Source organism: Helianthus annuus, chromosome 16 (assembly GCF_002127325.2).
Source record: "Helianthus annuus cultivar XRQ/B chromosome 16, HanXRQr2.0-SUNRISE, whole genome shotgun sequence".
In the NCBI taxonomy this organism is placed as follows: Eukaryota; Viridiplantae; Streptophyta; class Magnoliopsida; order Asterales; family Asteraceae; genus Helianthus; species Helianthus annuus.
In genome coordinates, this window is record NC_035448.2 from 28,109,922 (window position 1) to 28,137,298 (window position 27,377).

General features: G+C 40.9%; 1 long non-coding RNA gene across 1 annotated transcript; it reads right to left on the bottom strand.

The window, feature by feature from the left end:
- Positions 1–2,060: 2,060 nt before the first annotated feature.
- On the bottom strand, positions 2,061–2,546 carry LOC110918611. Its single transcript, XR_002581436.2, has 3 exons — positions 2,464–2,546; positions 2,253–2,369; positions 2,061–2,160 (listed from the first exon to the last, which is right to left on the bottom strand). It is a non-coding gene; the product is annotated as an uncharacterized LOC110918611 (long non-coding RNA).
- Between the last annotated feature and the right edge of the window lie 24,831 nt (positions 2,547–27,377).

Genomic DNA, 27,377 nt, shown 5'->3' on the forward strand with positions numbered 1-27,377 from the left:
ATTTCAAAGGTAAAAGTAGTGTAATATTCTTACATGCTGCTTTATTAAAGTAATTAAATATTAGAAATGATATGCAAAGTAGGAAAAAAAAAGAGAGAACGAAAATTTGAAATTACCATTTTGAGTATTTTGAATTTCAAAATTACTGATATTGTCAGTAACTACTGACTTGATTTGAAAGCAAATGCCATAATGACTTTTTTAAATTTTATTTTAACTTTAATCAAGATATAATAACCGTCAATTTGAAATTCAAAATTTGCTTAATCAAATGTCCAAAGCTCAAGAAATCAACATTAATTACTGATTTGATTTGAAACAAATAGTCATCAAGAATTTTTATTTTTATTTTTTTATATTAACTTTAAATTTTATCATAAAAAATAATGTTGGTGGAACTCTTATGTAATTGGAATGTAAAGATTAGGTAAAATGGTAATTTAATTGTAATTCTAGTTCTCATTTGATAATTTCAATGTATCACAAATTAACAACATCAATAATAAAAATGTGAGCACTGACTATTTTTTAGGGAAACCGCTGATGGTCAATATCAGTAAATGTCAACAATGTAAAAGTGAACAGTGGCTATTTTTTCCAATCAGTGGATACCAACCAGTTTTCGAAACCCTGATGTTCGGTCAGTTAGTGGTCAACATGGAGATTGAAGAAACAGAGGTTGTATTTCAGCAGTGGAATACTTGAACAATCAAATGTGATAAATAGTGTTACATATAAACAACAGTCCTAAACACTGTTACATATAAACACTGATGCCATAAAAATGCTTACATATAAAACACTGAGGTGATGACATCTAACAACCTAACAGTCTTTAAAACATTGATGCGGAAAACACTGTTACATATAAACACTGTTAACATAAACAAATAAACAATAGAATAACTAAAGTTGATGCTGAACCACTGTTGTAGTTTGAAACTGTTGTTGGACGTCATAAATTTCAGATTTAATTTTCAAAGGTAAGTAGTGTATATATTTATACGCTGCTTTATTAAACTAATTAAATATTAGAAATGATATGCAAAGTAGGAAAAAAAAGATAACGAAAATTTTAAATTACCATTTTGCATATTTTGAATTTCAAAATTAATGATATTATCAGTAACTACTGACTTGATTTGAAATCAAAGCCATAATGACTTTTTTAAAATTTATTTTAACTTTAATCAAGATATAATAACCGTCAATTTGAAATTCAAAATTTGCTTAATCAAATGTCCAATGCTCAAGAAATCAGCATTAATTACTAATTTGATTTGAAACAAATAGTCATCAAGAATTTTTTTTTATTTTTTAATTTAACTTTAAATTTTATCATGAAAATAATGTTGGTGGAACTCTTATGTAATTGGATGTCAACAATGTAAAAGTGAGCAGTGGTTATTTTTCCGATCAGTGGATACCAACCAGTTTTGGAAACACTGATGTTTGGTCAATCAGTGGTCAACATGGAGATTGAAGAAACAGAGGTTGTATTTCAGCAGTGGAATATTTTGAACAATCAAATGTTTGAACCAATTTCAAGAATACTATACCCAAACAATCAAGATGAGGTGCTTAATATTCATCCAAGTGTATAGGAATTTTTTTAGTATAAAAATGAAACAACTGTTCAATTAATAGTACAGATCAAAACACTGAAGTGATAGGATAAATTATGTTATATATAAACACTGTTAAAATAAACAAAGATAGAATAAACACTGTTAACATAAACAAAGATAGAACAACTAATGTTGATGGGGAACCACTGTTGTTGGAGAGTGTTTCACATTTAGTTGATCAGTGCTTGTCTGGACTTTAGTCTTGATCAGTGGTTTTTCATAATTGAACAGTGGATGATGTTTATCAAACTTTATGTACAACCATCGTTATATCCAACACTTGTTAGGCAGATAAGTGATTTGCCATATTAACTTGTTATAACCACTGTCATTGTAGGAAACTTAGCTGGGCAGTGCCTATTGTAGGAAACTTCAGTTTACCTACAAAAACTGATGAATTTAGAATAAATAACGCAAACTATTGTTAAGTCAAACAGCTGATGAAAAACTTTTTAAGCACTGCTAGTAATTAAAACACCGATAGTGATTAACAAAACTACGTTTAATTGCTCAAATTGAGATGACGGGAGATCTGCAAAGGATTACAAATGAATCAATACACCAATAAACAGTAAATCAAAACGTTAGAAATACCAAAAAATAAATCACACCAATTTAAGTTACCTTGGTGATGTCCTAAACTTTTGTACTGGTATCACCTATCAACACACCTGGTATCACCTTTCACATTTCCATCTCCTCAACAACCGTCCGGCAGAGGTTGCTTCTAATCAACAAACTCTATAAAGCAACAAAAAAGCTTTAGAAAGACAAAGTACAAAACATATCAAAATAAATCTACTCGTAATCACATGATACAACAAAGCAAACATACCAGAGTCACCGATTAAGAGGAGCTTGTACAAAAGCGTTCATCGAGTACGATAAGAAACCATAGGAGATCTGTTTCTTCTTCTGAGGATAGAAAAGGCTTCATCATGTTTAGTATGAGAAAATAGATAAAACGAAATAAAATTTCTAAATAAAAAAATAGATCTTACATGATTATTCTCTTCTTCAACCACTCAACGGTACATGATTTAGGGTTTCAAACGCAGATGTATCCAATAGAAGTAACCTCTGCCGTACATTGTTGAGGAGATGAATATGAGGAGAAGAAGAAGAAAGATAAACATCAAAGAGGACAAACATCGATCGGAATAGAGCAGAGCAGAGAGAGAAAGAAAGCATTAGCCCTAAATGAGTAAATGAGGGATGATATAAATAGAGGAGGACAGTGGTACTGTTGGGCGGGAAAAGAGAATTGAGGATGCCCTAATTAAGTGACATTTGGCCCAAATAACTTTCATTTATTATATATAATAGATAATAGATATAATGCGGTCTACGAATTTCTCACGAGAACTTTGTTATTAGTATTGTTATTAACTTAATTTTTATTATCATTATTAAATAACTTTATAATAATAATAAGTAGTAGTAATAATAATAACTAGGTGATTTGACTGCGCGTTGCGGCATTATATTACCGCGAGTATTGGATTGGTATCGGTTTGGTTCATTATAATACCGGTATGATACATGTACTTCGTATAGAAATCAATAGACTGAAAACGACAAAAATGAACACGGGTACTGATGAAACAATGGTTAACCGGGCAGGGTTAACACACTGGTCTCGTCAAGAAGGGTTAATCCCTTCCTCTCGAGGATCGCTGGCTGGATCACCGGTGGTTGATCTCCTGCACAAGGAAACAAGTCGTGACTCGTAACAAGGAGGATGGGGTGGGGGGTGCTCCTTGTTACCACTCTCCGGCGTGAGAATCAGTAGTTTGCTTGGGAAGCAAAGTAAGATAGTAGTAGTAGTGAGAGAGTTGTGAAGAGATACCTCAAACCTGGTTTGGGGTTGGTATTTATAGCCGAGGAGTGAAGGAGGATGACGATGGATGGACTGACGACGTGCTGCACCTTTGCAGGTGTGTCAGGCTTGTCGGTTGTGGAGGTTACGCCACGTCAGTCCATTGCTTACGTAGCTCTGACAGGTAACTGCCATTGGTGCCACTTGCACTGTGGTGTCAGTCCCACTTGTTTGAGTACATAGGATGCGGTGCAAGCCGCATCGCTACATGCGGTAACATCTGAAGTTACCGCGTCTCCTACTTGTGATCAAGGAATACGCGAGATGCGGTGCTAGCCGCATCGTCGTCCGCGGAGACTATTTGCCTGCATCCCTTGTCGTGACGAAAATGCCCATATGGTGCGGTGTCAGCCGCACCGTTACGTTCATCTTCTTTTATGCCTAAGGTAAGGCTTTCTTGTATTGATAGAAGTGTTCACTGGATGCGGTGCGGTGCCGCATCGCTGTGAATACTTCCGTTTTCGTACACCAGATGTGATGCTCTGTCGCATCACTCTACCGTTCTCATATTCCATGTAAGTCCTCCTTCGTTACTAGATAGATTTGATTCAACCCTTGTGCCGACGCGTTCCCGCATGGGCACAAGTAGGTTGTTAGCTAGTGGGGGTTTTGATAAGGGTAATGGTCACTCGCGGTCGATGCTGACGCGAGATCTGGGACCATACCCCTTCAAGTCCCCCCAGTCTAGTGTTGCTGCCACATACAAGTTGTATGTGGGAGGAGTACTGGACTATGGTGTTTGGAAGGTAGTTTGGAGTCTGGAGAAGATCCTAGACCATGTGTGGTCTTTTCTGTATGTAAATCAAGCTGGAGGTCTGGAAGGGTCATCTGACGCCTCTTCCGTATCGGTGAAGGAATCTCGTCGGACGCGAAATTCTCAGCCGATTTATAGCACTAGGTGGCTTGCCACCTGTTGTTGTGCCGAAGGTCTCTTGGAGACTTTGTTAGTAATGCTGCACAAACTTCGAACCAACCTCTGAGATGGTGGTTTGAAGGTATGCAGAGGTTTCCCATCCTTTAAAGGTGGTCTTTTCCTCGTGCCAATTGTTGAATTGGTGCATGAAGAAGAAAAGAAACTTTTGGACCAATCTTTGAGACTGGGATCAAAAAGTAGTTGATGCTTGTAAGTGCTTTGCTCAAGCTCTATGTTCAGCATCTAGTCATGAGATGACGATTCCTTTTTTGTTGGGTTTTCGTGTTCGTCGTCATAGCTCTCTAGTAACCGTACGTCCTTTGCGGTTACCTCGTTGCGTCATTGTTGGCCATGTTTGGTCGAACAATGTATATTTGTACTATGGGTAAATAAACATGGTCATAGGCAAGGGTATGCCCACCATTGTTTATTCTATCCGGCCCATAGGCGGGCAAACAAAGTCATAAGCAGACTTGTTACCGCTGTTCGGACGCTTGTTGTTCGACGAGGGCTCGTTTAGAGCGCTTATCTGCGTTCGTTTTGGAGCCACTTACCTTCCCGCTCCAATACCGAGTTTGCCTTGCAGTAGCATTGCTCGGTGATGTGGAGTGAGCTTGGCTCTTCCGTATCAACCACTCTGCGGAAGCTATGGTTATGTCCGTAGCTCCTCGTGAGTGTCTGTGGTTTTGCATTACCACATTTGCTCGAAGCGGGTGTGGCTCGGATGTAGCTCTTGAAGGTTCAGGAGACAGGGTTGCTGATGTGCGTTCACGTACATTCCCTTCCTTCCTTTTGTTAAAGAAGGTGTTCATGTACCCTCTGCGGTTGTGAACCGGACAGGAGGGATTTGAAGCTTGAAGAGAATGAAGGTAATGCGGTTCCCCTGTGTATGAGATGCGGTTCAGTCCAACGGACTACGCTGGTTCTGAGCATCTGACACACCTGAACGGGCTCGTGTGTGTCATGTCCGCATATTCCACGTGTGCTCGTGGGTAGTGCGGATAGGTATTATACCCCCTTATAGTGTAGAGATATATATTTTTACCTATTTTTAGGGGTATGTTAAAAAACGACATGCGGTATGGGTTATGGTGCGGTATACCAGAGAAACCGCATGCCGCTTATAATTGGATAATGTAGTCGCTTTTTGTTGCATACGTGGCTGATCTCACGTGTGAGTTGGTGGAAGTTGGTGAGATCTTCCTGGCATGTGCTGAAATGAAAGGACGTTTGCACTGCCCGAGGCATTAAATGCACTGTAGCGAAGAGTGTATACGTCTCTTTTGTCAGGCGTGTGGGCGGCCACGCGCGCGTGATAACCGTCAGCGAAAACGGCGCTTGACACGTGGTGTCATATGATTCGCGCTTTTTGAACGTGATGATTTGTTTTCTCCCTCCGCATTAATTGCGATGGGTATATAAGGGGAAACCGTTCGTGGTTTCCTCTCACTTGTTCGAAATTTCAAAAATTTGCCGGTGAGAGAAACCTTGTTCTTTGTCTTCTCCGACGAAATTTCTTGAAGTTCCAGTGAGGGTTTTGGTTTTTCTACTCACGTTCTTTCATATCTCTGATATTTTCTGATGGCTGAACCATCAAATCCACACAATGTGGAGGGTGAAAACCCTGAACAGCCGGTAGTATCGGCTGATGAAGACGAAGATGATGACGTTGACGTTCCCGGTGGTGGGTTACCGGTGTTGAAGTGGTCAAAGGGTGGTTTTAAACTCCTGATGGCCACTGTGCAGATGGCCAAAGATTGGGATGCCACCTACCCACAAGAGGGGGACACCGGTGCCGATGCTCCGGCCGGTTATATAACCTTGTGGGCTGATTTTTTCAACGACGGCAACCTTAGGTTGCCAGTGACGGTGTTTGTTGCGGAGGTATTGGAGTATTATCATCTCCATATCTCCCAACTTAGTCCCTTTGGAATGTTCCGAATTAGGAACTTTGAATATACATTCCGTGCCCATGGCTTGCCCGTTACAGTGGAAAATTTCCGGCGGTTCTACCAGTTGACGGTGAACACCGGTTTTTTCTCGTTTACTCAACGGCATGGGAGCTTGAAGTTGATGATGCCCCCTAAGGGTGTGACAGGCTGGAAGAAAAGGTTCTTCTATGTGAAAGCCTGTGCGGTCTATGCTAGCATGTCTTTCAGGAATGTCAACGTTGGAGTTTCTGATGAAGACATTCCTGTTGCTACCGCAAAGACCGTGGACTGGTTCTCTAGGCTGCGGCCTATTGAACTCAAGAAGTTGGATAACGATCAACTGTGGATATTGCGGATGATGCTCTCGAGACCAGATAGGAAGGCAAGGCCCGTTTTGCGGGAAAAGGGTGGTGGTAAGCTCCTTACACTTTGTTATTTTCCTTACTTCCTAAGCCTTGTAGTAACCTGCATGCATGTATCAGCGGATGCGGTTGGCTTGTGGAGAATGTTTGAGCCCGATTTCGAGGGCCGGGTTGAACTTATTGCGGTTGAGCTGAAGAAAGGCTTCAACCTTGAAATTCTTAGCAACTTCCGCGTACCGTCGCGTGCGGTGCTGGATGCCCCGGTGCTGGGAGACGCAAGAGGTATGTCGTACGTGGCATTAATTTTTTCAGTTTATCTTTTTGACTGGTTTTTTTTTTTTTGATTGTGTCAATCCAGGTATCCTTGCGGATTTGGGGAAGTTTGAGAAACGCATCCCCAAAAAGACTGTGGAGAAGAAACCAGTGAAGAAGACCGTGCGGGGTCGTGGCAAGGGGAGTTCTGAAGGCTCAGTTGCCCCTTCTTCAGTCGCTGAAGCCGCAGGTACCTATCGATCTTGTTATCGGGGATATACCGATTACGTGGTAGTATCTGACACCCTTGAGGGTTTGGGTGTTATAGGTAGTGGTGCGGCTGCGGGTGGAACTGCTGTGGTTCCCCCCGTTGTTGGTGAGAAAAGAGGACCAGAGCAGAAGGCTGCTGGTGGTGGTGAAACGAAGCGTCGGAGACTGCAGACCAAGAGAGTTGCTCCGGCACAAAAGAAACCTGCAGTTGCTGCTGGTAAGTATACCCCTTTTCATTGTTTTGTATGTACAATAGGTGGGAATAATCATTGATGCTCTTTGTGTTGCAGAATCCCGAGATGCAGGGTATTCTTTCTTTGACTTCCCTTCGTCTCCTCTGCATACCGCTGCTGCGGGTGCGGGGGTATCGAAAGAGACTGTCGTGCCCAAGGAGCCTATGGCCCCTTTTGTTGGGCCGGTTCGCGATCCCTCCTTGGAGAAAACGGTGGAAACGACTGCTGACCAGATATTTGACACTGTGGATTCCTCAGACAATCTGATCTCTCCTAATGAGGGTGATGGATTGGACTTGAGGTTTTCAGATACTGGTAAGCAGAAGTCTGATGCTGAGGTGCGGCAGCAGGATGCTGAGCCGCAGAAGTCTCCTGCTGGTGAGAAGGGTACCGGCTCGTCTGCTGGTGGTGTGGGTTACGATGGGCCTCCAATTCAGCCTGGGGAGTCTGAATTGGAGTATTACTACCGCACTTACACGCAGGGTCGCAGTACTATGTATCATCGACCCCCCTGGACTGTTTTGCAGGGGGATGATATTTCTAATGACCCTTCTGCATGCAAAGAGATTTTGGGTGGTCTGGGCACCCCTTTTGAAGTGGAGCGTGCCCGTGCTGCACCCCGGGAGCTGCGCATAAACCAACTCTCAACAATGTTGATAGGATCTTCCATTGTGGCGAATGCCATTTTGGAAGATTACAAGGTGTTGGGCCGCCGCGAGGAAGAGGCTGCTCGCATGCGGGCTGAAGCGGAGAAGTTGGTCAAGGCTGCCCGTGCGGGTACGGAGCAGCTTGAGAAGGATCGTGCTGCTTTTGAGAAGCAGAAACAGACCGCGGAGTGGGCTGCCGCTGCTCAGCTTAAACAGGTTCGTACTCTTGCCAAACTCCTTGCTGATGAACGCAAGACTTGGAATGAAAAGTTGTCCAATGAGCGTAAGAAGTGGAATGAATCCTGGGCTAAGCAGAATGACACTCTGTTTTATGCTCGACAGGAGTTGACGAACGCCAAGGCAGCGAACGTTGCCTTGGGTAAAGAAAAAGCTGCAGCAGAGGCCATTGCTGTGAAAGCGCAGCAGGCGAGGGCCGAGGCCCTAAAGGCGCTTGAGGAGGCCAAGGAAGCCGGGGCGCGTGCTGCGAAGGCCCTTGAAGAGGCCGAAGAGAAGGAGAGCCGTTCGTCTAAGGCTCTTGAAGAGGCGAATGCGGAGCGCATTCGTTTGGATAAAGTTGTTGCCAGCCTTCAGGTATGTTTCGTGACCTCTGTTGTATATTTCCTTTATTGTTTTGAAAATATTTATCGAGTGAACTGTTTGCTGTTTTTGTAACAGGCTGAGGTTCAGGCCCGGGAGGTCGCGGTTACAGACCTTACTGCCCGCGTCTCTGTTGCGGAGGAGCGGGCTGATGCCGCTGTTGAGGCCAAGGATGCCTTGGTGTCCTCTTTTAACCAGCTGGAGGCTGACCGTGAGTGGTTGCGGGCTCACGGTATCGCGCGTGTAAGTATCCCTTTTCTTTAGATTTGCTTGGACTAATATCCGAGACTTATGATCCTTGTGTTGCAGATTGTTGAGGCTATTATGAATGCCCCTGAGACCGCGGCTGGTTTGAATCTGGTCAGGGATCGCGCGCGTGATGCTGGCTTTAAAGCTGCGTATAACCGCTGCATTGGGCATATCAATGTATTATCCGCAGGCGGTTATATTGATAAGCGATCCGGGTTCCAAGGTGTGGACACCGAATCGCTTCTTAAGGCGGCCGAAGCCTCCTTTTATAATACGTCCCTTGCCTGTGTAGAGGAACTGGACGATTGTTTGGATGCTGCGGACTATGTTGACCGCTTGCGGATGCTTTATCCGGATGCGGAAGAGGAAGAACCCGCTGGTGGTGCCGGAGGAGATGCGGGAACCAGCGGTACAAAATAGGGTTTAGGTTGGCTAGTGGGCCTCCTTTTTGTGTTCCTCTTGTATAGAATAGGAACTTTATGTAAATTCATTAAGCATCATGTGGGTGCTTGAATTTTTTGAATACAAAGTTTCTTTGTTCAGTTTGTACAAGTGTTTTTAATTCTTGCATGTCTGAACGTATGTATGCGTAACTTTACCCATTTATGAACGGGGTCAAGTATACTCCATACTTTTTGTCGTATGAGGACGCGTCAATTCTGTTATTTACCGTGCGAGGGTTTTAGAATTGCTTAAGCTTTGTAAACGCTTATATATCCGGAACTCTACCCATTTGTGAATGGGGTCAAGTGTACTCCATACCTTTGTCGTATGAGTCCGCGTCAATTCCATTGTTTGCCTTTTTGGGCTCAGGAATTGTTTAAGCTTTGTAAACGCTTATATATCCGGAACTCTACCCATTTGTGAATGGGGTCAAGTGTACTCCATACCTTTGTCGTATGAGTCCGCGTCAATTCCATTGTTTGCCTTTTTGGGCTCAGGAATTGTGTTAAGTGTTAACAAAAACTTGTTGATCCGGCCGGATAACTATGCAAGTCTTTTTGCCTTTTGCTGGCCTATTACAATATTTGTGTGTGGTTACCACTTTGTATGGGTATCGCGAATGAAGATTTTGCCAATCTGTTTTTGGGATACCGCAAAGTGGAACACGCATTTGTAATAGAAATATCAAACAATAATGTATAAAATTGCTTATTTATTTATTTATTTGCAAATGGCTTGCGGCCCGATAGGTTACATAGAGAAATGTAAGAACATGGCTTACATATAACAGCGTCGAAGCTGTTGAGCATTCCATGTTCGTGCGATAGGTTCGCCTTCTAGCGTTTGTAATTTGTACGCGCCTTTCCCTAAGACCTCTTTGATGAGGTAGGGTCCTTCCCACTTGGGGGCAAGTTTGCCTGGGCGCTCGGCATTAGATGCCTCATTGTCGCGTAGGACGTAGTCTCCTGGGTTGAAAGTACAAACGCGGACGCGCGCGTTGTAGTACTTTTCAAGTTTGGATTTATATTTGGCCTCATTGATGGCAGCGTTTTCGCGCCTTTCTTCCAAGAGGTCCAAATCGATCCTGCGTTCCATGTTGTTGTCTAGTTTTTCAATAGCCAACATTCTAGGAGAGGGGAGACCCACTTCTGCGGGGATCACCGCTTCTGAACCGTAGACTAGGCTGAAGGGTGTTTCCCCATTGCTTGTTTTTGGGCTTGTACGGTGAGCCCATAAGATACTTGGGAGTTCATCGACCCAGCCATGCCTGGCCGTTCCCAACCGCGCCTTGATCCCTTCGACTAGGCTTTTATTGATACTCTCAACTTGGCCGTTCCCTTGCGGGTGTGCGACTGATGAGAATATGTGCTCAATATGTCGTTCTTTTAGCCATTTTTGGAATTCGTCGGCAGCGAAGTTGGTGCCGTTATCGGTGACAATGCACATTGGTAATCCGAAACGGCAGATGATGTGTTCCCAAATGAACTTTCTTGTTATCATAGCAGTGGTTGAGGCGAGCGGTTTTGCTTCCACCCATTTTGTGAAGTAATCAACCGCTACTATGATAAATTTAACCGCTCCTGGAGCGTCAGGGAAAGGTCCCACAACGTCAATTGCCCATTTCTGAAAGGGCGATGCGGTTGTGACGGGGACTAAGTTGTTCTTTGGCCGCAAGGTTTTTGGAGCATGACGTTGACAGTCGATGCACTTGCGCAACTCTTTGACGGCGTCCAGGTGCATGCCGGGCCAGTAATACCCGGCATTCATGATTTTGGCCACTACCATGCGTGGTCCAGCATGTATGCCACATATGCCCTCGTGTATCTCTCGGATGAGGTATGTGGCATCCTGGGGGTTGACGCATCGTAGTAGTGGCCCTAGGTATGATTTGCGGTACAAGATACCGTCTCCCATTTGATAGTGGCACGCTTTGTATTGGAGCTTGCGTGCCTCTGATTTGCTTTCGGGAGTCACACCGGATTGTAGATATGCGATAATAGGTGTCATCCATGATGTTGAACCGTATTGAATGACGTTGACTTGGCGCAGGGGTAACGAAGGATTTTGCAGGATTTCGATGCGTATCTCGTTTGCCAAGTGTTGGAAGCTGGTAGATGCAAGTTTTGATAGTGCATCTGCGGACTTGTTTTCGCTTCGATTAATATGGCGAATATTGAACGAAGCGAATTTGGATTTTAGTTGCAGGGCTTGCTCGAGGTAGAGGATCATGATATCCCCTTTTGCGGCATAGTCGCCGCGTACTTGGCCTGCAACTAACAAAGAGTCGACGTGTGCTTCCAGATGTTGCACGCCGATTTTGATTGCTAAACGTAGCCCCGCTAACAGGGCCTCATATTCTGCCACGTTGTTTGTGCTTTTGAATTCGAGGCGGATTGCATATGTAAGCTCTTGGCCGTCAGGGCTGACGAGTCGCAGACCTGCACCCGCACCTTCGTCGTTGGAGGCACCATCTGTGAACAGTGCCCATGTCTCGGAGGAGGATGGCGTTGGTGCAGGAGTTTGTGCTTCTTCGCATTCTTGGATGCGATTCACCGGTACTTCGGCGGCGAAATCAGCTAAGATCTGGCCTTTAATCGCGGGGCGCGGTTTATAGTGTATCGTGTGCGCGCCCAGCTCGATTGCCCATTTTGCTAATCTCCCAGAGATGTCGGGTTTGGATAGGATCGGGCCGATCCTGTAATTGGTTAGCACTGTGATGACGTGGTTTACGAAGTAGCGTCGCAACCGTCTTGAAGCGTGCACTAATGCTAGCACCAATTTCTCCATTATTGAGTATCTCGTCTCTGGGTCGTTGAGCATCTTGCTGATGTAATAGATGGGTGTTTGAACCCCCTTTCGCTCCACTATTAATACCGCACCCACCGCGTTATCTGCGGCGGATAGGTATATTATGAGTGGCTCATCTTTGCGTGGTGCGGTTAGGGTTGGGAGTTGTATCAAACACTCCTTCATTTCCCGAAAAGCCTGTTCAGCCTCTGCGGTCCACTGGAATTGTTCTTTCTTTGAACAGCTCCGCAGGGTCTTGATGAACGGATAAGACTTAGCTGCGTGGTTGGCTAAGAATCTGTTAAGTGCCGCTAGCCTGCCGGCTAGCCGTTGCATATCCTTCATCGATGAAGGCGATGGCATGCGCTCGATCGCCTGGACTTTCTCCGGGTTTACCTTGAATCCATCTTTAGTGACGATGAACCCAAGGAATTTGCCTTCTTCCATTCCAAACGAGCATTTTCCTGGATTGAGCTTTATGTTAACGCTGCGCAGAGTTTGGAATGTTCTTTCAATATCTGTGAGCATGGTATCCTCTTCCATGCTCATGACGACCAGGTCGTCCATGTAGATTTTGACACTTTTGCTTATTTGGCCGCGGAAAGTGTCGTTCATCAACTTTTGGTAGGTTGAGCCCGCGTTGCGCAACCCAAACGGCATTTTTGTGTAGCAGTAATTTCCGGTGGGAGTCCGGAATGCCGTTTTGTCTTCATCCTCGATTGCCATTTGTACTTGATGGTACCCTTCGTAGCAATCGAGGAAACACTTCCACCTGAATGGTGCGAGATTATCGACTTTTTCGTTGATTTCTGGAAGCGCGTAACAATCCTTGGGGCAGGCTTTGTTAAGGTCTTTGTAATCGACGCACATGCGCCAGCCCCCGGACGGTTTTTCTACCATGACTGGGTTGGATAACCACGTCTGGTATTTGACTTCCCGCAGGATGCCTGCGGAGAGCAGTTCTTCGATCTGCTCTTGCATCGCCTGATTTTTCCCTGACCCAAGGTGGCGTTGGCCTTGGATCACTGGCTTAATACCTGGCAAGGTATTCAAGTGATGTTGCGCAATATCACGTGGGACCCCGGTCATGTCCGCGGGTGTCCACGCGAAGATGTCCTGGTTCCCGAAGAGAAGCTGCTTCAGTTGCGCTTTTGTGGTCGGGGATAAGGCGTGACCCAACGTGACCTTTTGTTCTGGGTATCTCGCGTTGAGAACCCACTTTTCTGGTTGGTCGTTGGGAGTGGGCCTTGCGACCTTGGTCGGACGTACTTCGTCCGACATCATGACGTCCCTGCGGGCATAGATTATCGCGACCCCCGATTCGGTTGGGAAACCCACCGCAGAGTGGGGGACGGACGTAATCATATTGAAATCTCCTTGGGATTCTCTCCCGAGGAGTACGTCATATCTGGAGGTGTGAGGTAAAACCATGAAGTTTACCTCTTCTGTCCTTGTGCGGTTTCCGCTGGAAAGACGCACAGGGAAAGTAATCTGGCCTAGGGGAAAGACAGTTTCCCCTGCGAACCCGGTTAACGGGTAATCTACTGCTTGCAACCGATCTTTGTCCTCCTGGTCGAACTGGTTGAAGCATTGTTCGTAGATTATATCAGATGTACTGCCCGGGTCGATGAATAGACGCTCGGTGCAGTAGTGTGCCAGTTGGCCTGAAATGACGACGGCGCGCCTATCGCGCGGTCCGCCTCGGACTTTTGGAAAGACGACTTGCTCGTCTTTCCAGTCACATTCCGGCCTTCTCGCCGCTTTGCGCGGCCTGCCCTTGCCTCCGTGGATCATGTGGGTGGAAGCCACGTGCATGGTTCTCTTCCCGGAGGAGGTACCTTCGCCATGAGGGGTAATGCGCTTGGTGGGTTTTTGCCCACCTGGCAAAAGGTGTTGCAGTTTCCCCTCCTTTAAGGCGCGCTCAATCTCCAGTCGGAGACTGATGCAGTTGTTGGTGGTGTGGCCCGAGTCCTTGTGGTACTCACAGTAGAGTGTGAGGTCCTGATTTTTCTTGGACTTCATTGGTTGGGCCGGTCGCAAGAACTGTGGGTCCGCAAGGAGGACCTCACTTGGCGACATGGTGATTTCGGTCCAGTTGCGGTCCCGAGAATCTTTTTTGACGCCCGACTGTCTCGGGCGGGGTTGTAGTTCTTTGGGTCGAACGTGTTGGTTCGCGGGAAATACGGTTTGGAAATATCGCGATTTCCAACGTCCCGGTTGCGTTTATTGTTACGCTTGGACCCTTGGTGGGATGTTTCGGCTTGGGGCTTTGCCTTCGTCACATGCGGTTCGAGTGACCGCTGTGTCTGGGCGTATGTCTTGACCGCGGTCATGACATCTTCCCATTTTTTGGGCAAACCCTCTTTGCCAGAGATGGTCATGATCATCTCTCTGTCTTTGACGGCCCGGATGAAGTGGTTTCGTGCCATCTGGTCTGCCACGTCACCTATTTCCAGGCACTCTTTATTGTATCGGACGACGAATGCTTCGAGCGATTCGTCGTCCCTTCGCCAGATGTTCATGACGTCCAACGAATCTCGTTCGTGGCGTCGCTGCTGGCTAAAATGGGCGAGGAACTTGGTACGCAAGTCCTCGAATGAATCCAGTGATCCCACTGGCAAAGAATCGAACCATGCCCTGGCCAGGCCCGTAAGGGTCTGGGGGAAAAATTACACCAAGTGGGTTCATCCTACTGGCCGTTGATGCCCACGCCCATGAAGATGTTCATGTGGTCGTCCGGGTCGGTCGAACCACTGTATTTCCCAACGTTGAATGGGAACTTTGTCGTGGTGACATGGGCGTTGGCAATCCGCGTGCCGAACTTGGAATTTTCGGCCGCTTCCTTTGGCCTGTATGGCTCGTTCGCAGGGCGCTTTGCCGCCCTAAGGTATGTGTTGCGGGGGTGACTGGGAGGAACATAGTTGCGTCCTCCCGGTCTGCTGCTGGTGTCATGCGAATCACCGCGGTAGCTATGGTCGTCAGGGTCGGTATGACCGTACCCTTCGGTGTATGGTTGCGGGCCCAATCGGCTCTGAATGCCTGGGCCGCTTCGGGAGGTTGATCGCCTCCTGTCCTCGCCATGGGGGCCAAGGCGGGTATGCACCGGTCCTCTGGTATGGGACCCGTATGAGGAATCATCCTCGTTGAGGGTGTGGACCGAACAGTAAGACGATCCCCGTTCTTCACGTCGGCTTCTTGAAGCCGGGCGTGAATGTATCCTGCCGTCGTATTGTAAAATACGCTCAACAGGGGTGTGCGGTGCTGGGGGAAGTCCAGCTCGTATATTCGCTTCAGTACAAGCGCGGTTGTATGCTGCGGTCAGCATGGCTGCCTGCTGCTCGTACCAGGTATGAACGGTCATGCCTGGTGGGATCACAGATGGGAACTGTGATAAGTCATGTCCAAACATAAAGGAGGGACTCCTTTGTGTGGACGTGCCGATGTGTCCGGGTTGGGAGGTCGAGGCATTGACCCCTACCGGATATGGGATTGGGGGATTTTGGTTATCCGCAGTGTTGTTTTGGTGATCAGTCATGATCGTGAGAGAGGAAAAAGGATGGTTTAGAAAATGCTAAGAGTAGCGGTGGGCGCCAATGATGAAACAATGGTTAACCGGGTAGGGTTAACACACTGGTCTCGTCAAGAAGGGTTAATCCCTTCCTCTCGAGGATCGCTGGCTGGATCACCGGTGGTTGATCTCCTGCACAAGGAAACAAGCCGTGACTCGTAACAAGGAGGATGGGGTGGGGGGTGCTCCTTGTTACCACTCTCCGGCGTGAGAATCAGTAGTTTGCTTGGGAAGCAAAGTAAAATAGTAGTAGTAGTGAGAGAGTTGTGAAGAGATACCTCAAACCTGGTTTGGGGTTGGTATTTATAGCCGAGGAGTGAAGGAGGATGATGATGGATGGACTGACGACGTGCTGCACCTTTGCAGGTGTGTCAGGCTTGTCGGTTGTGGAGGTTACGCCACGTCAGTCCATTGCTTACGTAGCTCTGACAGGTAACTGCCATTGGTGCCACTTGCACTGTGGTGTCAGTCCCACTTGTTTGAGTACATAGGATGCGGTGCAAGCCGCATCGCTACATGCGGTAACATCTGAAGTTACCGCGTCTCCTACTTGTGATCAAGGAATACGCGAGATGCGGTGCTAGCCGCATCGTCGTCCGCGGAGACTATTTGCCTGCATCCCTTGTCGTGACGAAAATGCCCATATGGTGCGGTGTCAGCCGCACCGTTACGTTCATCTTCTTTTATGCCTAAGGTAAGGCTTTCTTGTATTGATAGAAGTGTTCACTGGATGCGGTGCGGTGCCGCATCGCTGTGAATACTTCCGTTTTCGTACACCAGATGTGATGCTCTGTCGCATCACTCTACCGTTCTCATATTCCATGTAAGTCCTCCTTCGTTACTAGATAGATTGGATTCAACCCTTGTGCCGACGCGTTCCCGCATGGGCACAAGTAGGTTGTTAGCTAGTGGGGGTTTTGATAAGGGTAATGGTCACTCGCGGTCGATGCTGACGCGAGATCTGGGACCATACCCCTTCAGGTACCGAGACGAATGTTCAAACGATTTTTGATTGATTCAGATCGTCACAGTATTAATATCATTATTCATATATCGTTGCAGACAAAGTTGTATAAACCGGTACAAATGTTGTTCATTTGGTTTGTTATGGTATAATAACGATATGGTGCCAGTTTATCAAAAGTAAACAATAAAAATAATTAATAGCGGTATCGATACAGATGTTGTTCAATCGATTCGGTACGTTAGTGGCACATTATCTATTTAAAAAAAAAACTTTATCACAATATTGGAAATAATAAACACAAATTATTAGAAAAAAAATCAAAAATAATTGATAAATAATATTTTTTTTTAAAAAGTACTTCAAAATAATAATTACCATTCATTGTTGCTTTCGGTTCGGTTTGGTACACCTCCAGCACAATATCCATTTTCATTAAAAGTTATACTGCATTGTTAAAAAAAACATGATTGCGTATTTTTTTTCTAAACTAATAAACGCAAGTTATTAAAAAAATTAAACTAAATGATTGAATAAAATAGTATCTAAAAATAAATAAATACTTGAATATAACAATTTAAAAAATCAACATTTTAAAATAAAAACACTTTCAATTGATATGTAATAATAATAATAATAATAATAATAATAATAATAATAATAATAATAATAATTTGTGTGTCTATATGTTTGTGTGTATGTATTTGAATGCCTTTATATGTATTTTATATGTATCTGTATGCGTATGTGTATGTATTTCTAACGTATGTGGTACATATATGTTTGGTATTGTTATAAACTTACTCGTATTATCATTATTTAGTTTTTAGTAAACTGCTATTTTGGTCCTTAAGTTTTGGTCACTTTTGCCACTTTAGTCCAAATTTGAAACCTTATACATATGGGTCCCTGTGGTTTCATTTTTTTTTTGTCATTTTTGTCCAAAAATAAAATCCGCTCATATTTCATAAATTAAATCCTGGTTTTTTGTCCTTTTCATTAGGGGCAAAATGGTCATTATGAGTTTTAATATAAAAAATATTAAATAAAATAATTAAATTTATTTATCCTTTGACCTTATAAAAGAAGCACAGACCCCCCCTTCTCATCACCGCCACCACTCTCCTCTCTCTAACACCACCGCCACCGCCACCATGAACTCCACCACCGTCACCTCCTCCCCTCTCTCACCACCGCCACCACATCCTCCTTCTCACCACAACCACCGTTCCCCTCCTCAACACCACCGCCTCCTTCTCACCACTGCCACCATCTCCTTCTTCTCACCACAGCCAACTGCATCTCACATCTGCCGCTATTCTCGGTCTTGACGGTACCGTTTGCCGCTATTTCATTAAACGTATTCCCCTGAGCAGACCACTGTCTCCGTCTTCTCCGCCGGCCGTCGTCTGCTTCACGATCTCACACCTAACACTATTACAAACCCTAAATATCATCACATCATTCCATTTCAGTTGTTCCAGACTCTCAGGTTGCAGAAATATGTAATCTAGGGTTTCTATTTGATGGATATTTCATCGAATCGTTCTTCGTCGACAGAATCATTACCGGCATTGTCGCCTGGTTCACGATCTCATACGTAACACAGTTACAAACTCTATGTGTCATTGCAGCATTCAATTTTTGTTGTTTCAGACGTTTAGGTTGTCGAAATATGTGAGTTAGGGTTTCTGAATTGATGTTCTTAGTTGGGTTTGGAGAAGATGATGGTTGGGTCTGTGCTTTTTTTATAAGCTAAATGGATTAATTAATTTTATTATTTTAATTAATAATTTGTTAAAATAATACTTGTAATGACCAAATTACCCCTGAGGAATAGGACAAAACATCAGGATTTAATTTGAGAAATTTGAGCTGATTTCACTTTTGGACCAAAATGGCAACAAAATTGAAACCACAGGGACCCAGATGCAAAAGGTTTGAGATTTGGACTAAAATGGCAAAACTGGCCAAACCCCAGAAACCAAAATGACAGTTTACTCTTTAGTTTTTGAACAATTTCTAGATTTTATATGGTAAATACACAACCATGTGCACATTACAGGATTTAGACTCACAACCTTTAGGTTGTGAAACACACAGAGATACATACACATACGTATATACCAATTTCTGACTAAAACCTTTTGGTTGTCGTTATTATTCTTATAATGAAGTAAATAAATAACTAGTCAGAAATTGGTTGGTAACGTTTTGTTTGAAAATTGATCGGAGATTGGTTCGCATGACCCTTTTTTATGACAACGTTTTTTGACGAAAATTGGTCGGAAATAGTTGTTTCTTACGAAATTTTGACCAAAATTTGCGTAGGAAAATGAGACTTTTTCTAGTATCAAGACACATGAAATGAAACAGATTTTTTCTCGGATTTACACAAACATGCATCGTAGTCACCTGTGCGTTGTGTAGGGACACGGTTAGAATTCAAAACGTATCAGACATAATGATAACCGATGAATAAATTCATAAAACTAAACACAATGATATCTAAATGTGTTATACTATTACGCTATTTGCGTCGTAACTCGACTTTAAACATCAAAATAATTAGAAAAGGTAAAACAATATGAAAAATGTGACTTTTTCTAGTATTGAGACACATGAACAGAAACATATTTTTTCATGGATTTACACAAACATGACTTATTTAATTGGAAATTTTATTTTATTTATCTTTTAAATATTAATACTCTAAAAAACGTATAAAATTACAACGATATAGAAAAATAATTACTATTAATACTCTAAAAAAAGTTATAAAACTACGACCATATAGAAAAATAATTACTATAGGCTAAAGGGTATGGGGAGCATGAGTTGGGTCATTAATGTCACATAGGATTATTAATGGATTGTTATACCATCCCCTTCCTTCATCCACCATGGTTGGCATGGATTAAACCATGACAACCATGAGCCTACTTTCCTTTTACAATGATTCATTTTCCTTTTCTACAAAAATAAATTAAAATAGGAAGATAGTGGTTTGGGTCATGACCACACCCTTAGGGTAATGGTTTTGGATGATGGATTAGAAGTGAATGACATGGCGCCGATGTGGATGATCATGGTGACCATGAGAGTCATGACCACACACTATAGGCATATATAATTTTATAAGCTACCCAAAATACGAACACGATGTATTCAAACTCCTAAACCTTTACATAAGAAGATTAAACTATGGCTAAGCTATTAGATTTTTTATTTTTACATAAGAAGATTAAACTATGGCTAAGCTGTTAGATTTTTTATAACTAAATTTAACCACATATAATCAATTATAAAGTTATTAAAATAAAATAAAATAAAATAAATAAGCGTTCGCAATCAACAAACCATAACCACGCCTATTTCGACACGTAACATATCATTATCCATTAATTTCCCAATCATTTCGTTATTTGAAACTTTAGATCATGAGGATTGAAATGATTTCACTACAAAAGTTGACTCTTCCACTAAAGAAGTTGACTTCACTAGTCTCTTTCACAAGTTTGAAACGGCAACCCTCTTTTTGTTGCATTTGTTTAACATTTTTCCGACCAACTTTTGGAAATTACAACCAAAGTTTTGGGAAATTGCTTTTGTGGATAAAACCTTTTGACGGCAGGTTTAATTGGTAATATAACACTCAAAAAAGAAGTGGGAATTGGACCATTTTTTGGTTAACAAAGTGTAGATCCTTGCTTTTGAGTGCAGAAATTTCTCATGCAGTCCCTCAAAGGTGTCTTCCACTGTTGTTGATCATCATGACACTTTTATTGATTGTTGCGTATTCACGAGGAACATGTTCGTCCACACAAAAGATTATAACGCGTTTTGCAGAAGGTTCAATGAATAGAGTAGAAAGTTGAATTAAGACGGGAAGAGGGGTGGTATGGTTTTGTTAGGGGACATCTTGTCTCATATTGTTCCCCCTAAGACGACTAACGTGTTAGTAGCGGATATGTTACATTACATATTTAGTGAGAACAACATTCACAGTCAAATCTCTTACTCCATCTCTATAATTACACTAAATAACAATACATTTTCTCTCTTCTTTCCAATTAAATATTATTACTTTTTTATATTTTTATCATTACCTTTTCTGTCTTCTACACTTACAACCACTTTAAAAAAATATTAAAAAATTATAGAGGTGAACAGTATCTTCTCCAAATTTACTAATTAACGTAACTTTTATTCTTTTTCTCTCTCATCTACTCACACCAATTTACAACCACTTTAATAAATATAAAGGTTACACTCACATAAATATGGAGAATCCATTGTGAATAGTCGAAGGTTTGATGAAATACTAATTTGAAATAGCTACACATTTTATCTTGCATGCATGCATGCATAATAATTAATATATTGTGGGTAATCTGGTTGTAATCCTATCTTGATCTACGTTTAGTTATGATTCATAAAAAAAATATACAATTACTCACGCTCTAACTCAATAAATATGCTTGTGGTCAAAATATCTTCACGATGCCTGCAATACAATAATAAACTTTGGTTTTAACATTAAAAAATTTTGTATTAATTATATAATTCAGCAATGTTACTATTGAAATAAAGAAGGGAATATTCTTTCAGTTATAATGGGAAGGATTATGTTAGGGCACAGGGTATAATGTGCGGTGACTTATGCGGTGAGTTGGTGTCACTGAGCAGTGATCATACCGCGGTGATGATGTTTTTTGGTGAGTAGGAGAGAGGTTACCAAAAATGGTGTGTAGTCATCGAATGTGATTGAAGAGTGATGGAGGAGAGAGAGAGGAAAGAAAACAATCAATCAAAAGTGAGAATCACTCAAACACCCTAGGGTGATTAACCATACCCTCTGATTGAGTGCAAAATGGAGAGTGAAATGGGGAGTTGACATGTCATAATATTATTGGTTGGGATTTCACTCAATCACCCTAGAGTGATTAACCATACCCTCCACCCTTATATTGTTAAATCATAAAGTCAATAAAACTCACGCGTGTGGTCAAATTTGAATAAGCTCAAATTTCGTGTCCAAAGAGTAATAAGGTGGTGGTGGAGTGGTAAGGCAGAGACTTGATGTTCTAAAGGACCCAGGTTCAATTTCTGCCATCTTCATTATTTTCTCCGGCACCTGGTGATGATGGGAGACTAGGCGAATAGGTGGAGATCGCTAGTTCGATACTTGAACTGCGGATTTTACCTCACCGCACTGTCGTGTCTTTGGGCTAGTGTTCACGGGCTTCGGCTCTAGGTGAGGGTTTTCCCTGGTTCAGAGGCGAGTTTATCCTGATGTGGTGAATTTCGCCAGTAACCCATTTGGAGGATTCGTTGGCCGTTCAAAAAAAAGTTGGCGGATTAATTGTGACATATTTGGAAAGAAATTTATAGAAAGGTTGGTGTTGACTAAGGTTAAAATAATTACTTTAGGCTATAGGATGTAGTCATGACTCTCAATATCACTATTATCCTTCATGTCAACGTCATGTCACTCCACTCTCATCCACCATCTTATATGGTCCGGTCATGACCCAAACTACCATCCCTATTTTTTTAAAATTTATTTTGTGTAAAGATATTTAACTAATTTAGGAAAGTGAGGTGCATGGTTGTCATGGTTTAATCCATGCGAACCATGGTGGTTAACGGGGTGTAGTACATTATCCACCATCCTAGGTGACAATCCATGACTCATCCCATGCCCCCATACCCTTAGCTTTACGAGAAAGTTCATTAAGATTTTGTATGTCCTTGGGGTATATTTAACCCCCATTATTTTCATCTAGGTGTCACATCACTTGCTTTTCTCCGCTACATTTCATCTCACCTTAAGGAAACGATTTAATCCATTAACTTCACATAATCCTATTCTTTTAGTGATTTGGGTATAAAAAAGGAAAACAAATTAATTCAATCTCTTAACATTCCGTTAACATATTAATAAATAATCTCTTTACCGTCCCTTAACACAAGGAGAGAGTAGTGTTCAATGTTGGTTAATATGTCATGTCTCCATTAATGCCTTAGGTGTTAGGGTACAACGCAAGGCCTAAGGATATTCATGAATAAATAGGTTATCACTAAATTCTATTCTCTAACCGGCGAAGGTAGTAACTTTTGTTTTAAACATTGTGGGTCGTGTAGCTCGTTTTATCAAACACGTAAGTATGAGTGTTTAAGTAAATGACACAAATAGTTAAACATGTCATGATCGATTGAATAGCCGATTTAAAAATGTTGTGTAGCACACATCCCATTTAACACAAAATGTCATGCTTTGCTAGCTCTACTCACTCTCTAAATGCGATAGACATGTGATTAAGCTAACTAAGAAAACCAAATGAGTTTTTGGTAAAGGACGTGCACTACAACAACAAAAATAAATGTAAGTGACGTGCACTGCAATTTTGTCTATCAATTTAAATAAGATGATGTTAACAAAGTGGATAAAATTGACAAGTTTTAGAAAACATAAGAGTAGCCAGGTAGGAAAAAAACAATTAAATGAAAGTGACAAAAGTAATCAAACCTATAAACTACAATTAAATGTTTACTACTTTTTAAAGTGACGGGTGATTTTGGGTCGTTGATGACCCAAGTCTAAAATCTGATAATGTAAATATGATGACTAATTTGAGTCAACTCTTTAGAGCATCAACATCCCTTTCACCAAAATCAATCATGTAATTATACTAAAAACAACTATATTTTCTCTCTTCTTTCAACTAAATAACATTTTTCTATACGTTTATCACTACTTTTTTCTTCCTCATTTACTCACAACCACTTTCAAAATATATTAAAAAATCTTAGAAAATTTTAGAGAGTAAATAGTGTTCCCTTAAATATATAGATGAACAGTAATATTTTATCTCTTTTTCACTCACGATCACGGCCACCTTTTATAGATTAAAAATCTACATAACATAATTTAATAGAACGGATGTGAATGCTGTTACCAAAAACCATTTTAAAGTGCCTCCCACTTGATGTTAAATTCTTAATACAATGTACATGCATTATTTTGGGCTAACAAAGTCTACATGCTGAGTAGAAAGATTGTTGTTGACTTTGCTTTTTAACTTCTACTTTTTTTTTTTAATTTTTAAATATGTGATGGAATAGTTTTTGGTGTGTTTCAACTGTCTTCTCTTCATCTTTGAGTATCTTTTTTCAGTTGTAATAATAAATACTATTTATATTAAAGCGACTTATTTCCTTTTTTAATTTCCTTTGGTTCTTGGATGAATTCTTTTCTACAAAATGTACTGTTTCAGTGGATACTTAACGAGAGGCAAAGCCAACTTCTGCCCAGGCTTGAACTAAACAAGCTAGTGATGGATGCAAAATTTTATTCTAATAGGTTTCTTTTGGTAAATTCTCATTATTTTTTTCTAAATTCTACAAAGTTCTCTCTAATTTTTTCCAAACGTACTGGGTTCCTGAGAACCTACAAATGTAGGCTGGATCCGCCCCTGAAACAAGCAAGCTGAGGTTGGAAACTCTTTACCAAGTTGAAAATTTAAACTCAAACAAAGATATGAGGGTTTGATGAACATGATCTGTGACCTGCGAAATTAGAGAATAAGATTTTTTTTTTTTTCCAGAAATGTCAAATGACCTATCAGATTTGATAAACATGTGTGTATATTAACTAGTTAATTAATTAAAAATTAGTTTTAAGCCCCTCGCGTTGTAGAGTATTGGTTGTGGGGCGTAAAATCGTGCTACCAGCGGTGTGGGGGGAGGTGTTATTGGTGCAGTAGATCAGAAACCAAAAAAGCGAATATCGATACCGATTTCGATAATATCAATACTCTAAACTGTAAAAAACTAAACTCCTTCAAATCTTGTGGTTGGAATTATAAAAAACCAAAGGTTTGTTGCAAAAATATAAAACACTAAAGTTATTATACTTATAAATTAAAAACACAAAAAGATAAAATAGACACATTCATCTAAATAGTTAATTACACAGATGGATTGTAAATAACACTTTTGAGTAGTAACTTATTTTTTTAATAGGTTCAAGTTCTATGGTTTTGATTTTGTAACACTTTTGAGTATTAAGACTAATTGTTGTTAATTTTTCTGTTTAATTAATATAAAATGACTAAAACACCCTTATATAATTTTTTTAGTACTCAAGGGTGTTACCTTTAATAAATCACAAGAGCTATCTGTGCAATTAACTCTAAAAATATAAAAACTCATTATATGTGTGAAAAATAATATTATAAGATATGCTATATAAAACGTTTAATAATTATATTTCTAAAATTAATATACATACAATTTTCAAACGTTTATTATGAGAGAAAACATTGTAGTAGGGACAATGTTTAGTTTTTTTAATAATTTTTATATAACTATTTTCAAAAAACAATATGATGAATATAAAACTCATGCATATTATCTCAAATATAATATATACACACATCTATTTTTTTATTATATTCGGACTAACAAATTTTTATTACGATTCTTTGTTTTGCTTAGTTGATATTATATTATATAAATATTATGTTATATTATATTATATTCTTTGTTTTGGTTTAGATAATATTACATTATATTATTTTAAGTTATACCATGTGATGTCATATTACCAAAACTAAACAAAGAATATAATAATATAATAAAATATATATAACGCAATATTTATATAATATTAACTAAACTAAACCAGAGAATAATATTATATTATGTAATATAATATCAACTAAACAAAACAAAGAATCGTAACAAAAAATTATATGTCCAAGTATAATAAAAGATAAAAAATATGTGTGATATATTATATTAAAGATAATATGCATGAGTTTTATATTCATCATATTAAATAAAACATTCTTCCTACTATAGTGTTTTCTCTCATAATAGACATTTGGAAATTTTATGTAAATTAATTTTGAAATATAATTATTAAATATTTTTATGTAGCATATTTTATAATATTATTTTTTTACAAATATAATGAGTTTTAATATTTTTAGAGTTAATTACATAGACAGTCCTTATAGTTTATTGAAAGTAACACCTTTGAGTATGAACTAAAAGTTATATAAGGGTATTTTAGTCATTTTGCATTGACTTAACAAAAAAATTAATTGCAGTTAGCCTTAATACTCAAAAGTGTTACAAAACCAAAACCATGAAACCTTAACCTATTAAAAAAATAAGTTAATACTCAAATGTGTTATTTACACTAAACCACAAGGACTATTTGTGTAATTAACTCTTCATCTAAATGTTTTAAATATATATATACATATATATATATATATATATGTATGTATGTAGAGATGGGCATAATCGGGTATTTTTAATACTCGAACCGGTTCTTACCCGGATCCGGTTCCCCTTAAATTTGAACGTACCCGGTTCCTCTTAGAACCGGTTCCGGGCTATACCCGGGTATTTGTCAAAAAACCCAGAACCTGTTGTACCCGGTTACGGGTATTGTGGAACTGGGTTTCAACAGAACCGGGTTCGGGTCGGAACCGGTTCTGTCGTATATGTGAAGAAAAAGGCTGACATCTCTACTGTGTGGAACCGGTTCTTCAGTGTACAGTCAAATCAATGTTAAAAGCTGCATTAATGTTGGAGCCAGTTCTTTAATATTATAATCGGTTATTTTTTGTTATTTAAACACTTTAACCTCTACCGAAAACACACTCTTAAACCTCTCTACAAGTCCAACACCCTTTCTAATTCATACTTGCTAAGAGATATCATGGCATGCAACGATGAAGTGGTTACGGTTTTGGAAACAAAAAGGAACCCGACGATTTGGAAGAACTTTGATTTATGCTTAATGTCTGATAGCCACGAGATGGCTAGATGCAAAGGTTGCGGCAAGTTTATTAAGGTGTCGGCTAACTCGATGCTAAAGAAGCACACCGACCGCCATTGTCCGTTGACAAAAGGCGAAAAAAAGTGAAAAGGGTGAAGCCTCCGGGACCGGCTCGTCTAAAGTTTAGGTGTTTTATGTAAAACCGGTTTGTGTGGTTTATGATTATGTTTGATGTTTTATGTTTTATGTGTTTTGTTCAATGTTGTATTTTTAGGTTGTTTGTGTGGTTTATGATTATGTTTGATGTTTTATGTGGTTTATGAACTTTATGATTATGTTTGACGTTCTATACTTGAAGTTAAATCTATAAAAAACGTTGTTCTAATAAAAAAGTCACATTAAAAATACTTGAACCGATTACAATACATAAGCTCAAAAAAAAAATTATACGAACTGGAACTGGACAACCTGTTTTACAGCCTACTGGAACCGGTTTCCAGAGTAACAGTAACCGGTTATTTTCCAACAGGCCATCCTATCGCGAGTTACGTTATGTTCATAACGGAATATCGTACCGTCTTTTGAGAGTTGCACTTGACTGGGTGTCGCCTCCTTTAATGTCTTACAATACTTCTTAACATGCCTGGTTAACGTTGAGTTAGAGTCCTTGCTTAACAAGGAGCCACAATGTTTGCATTGGGTCCTTTGGGAACCATCACTCAACTCGACCAAGTCCCAATTACACCACACCTCAATATTGTGATTGTGTGATAATGTTCCAACGACAAATGGAGCGGATTGATCACCATTGTTGACGGATATGGAGTTTGTAACTTTGGAATTTTTGGTAGCTA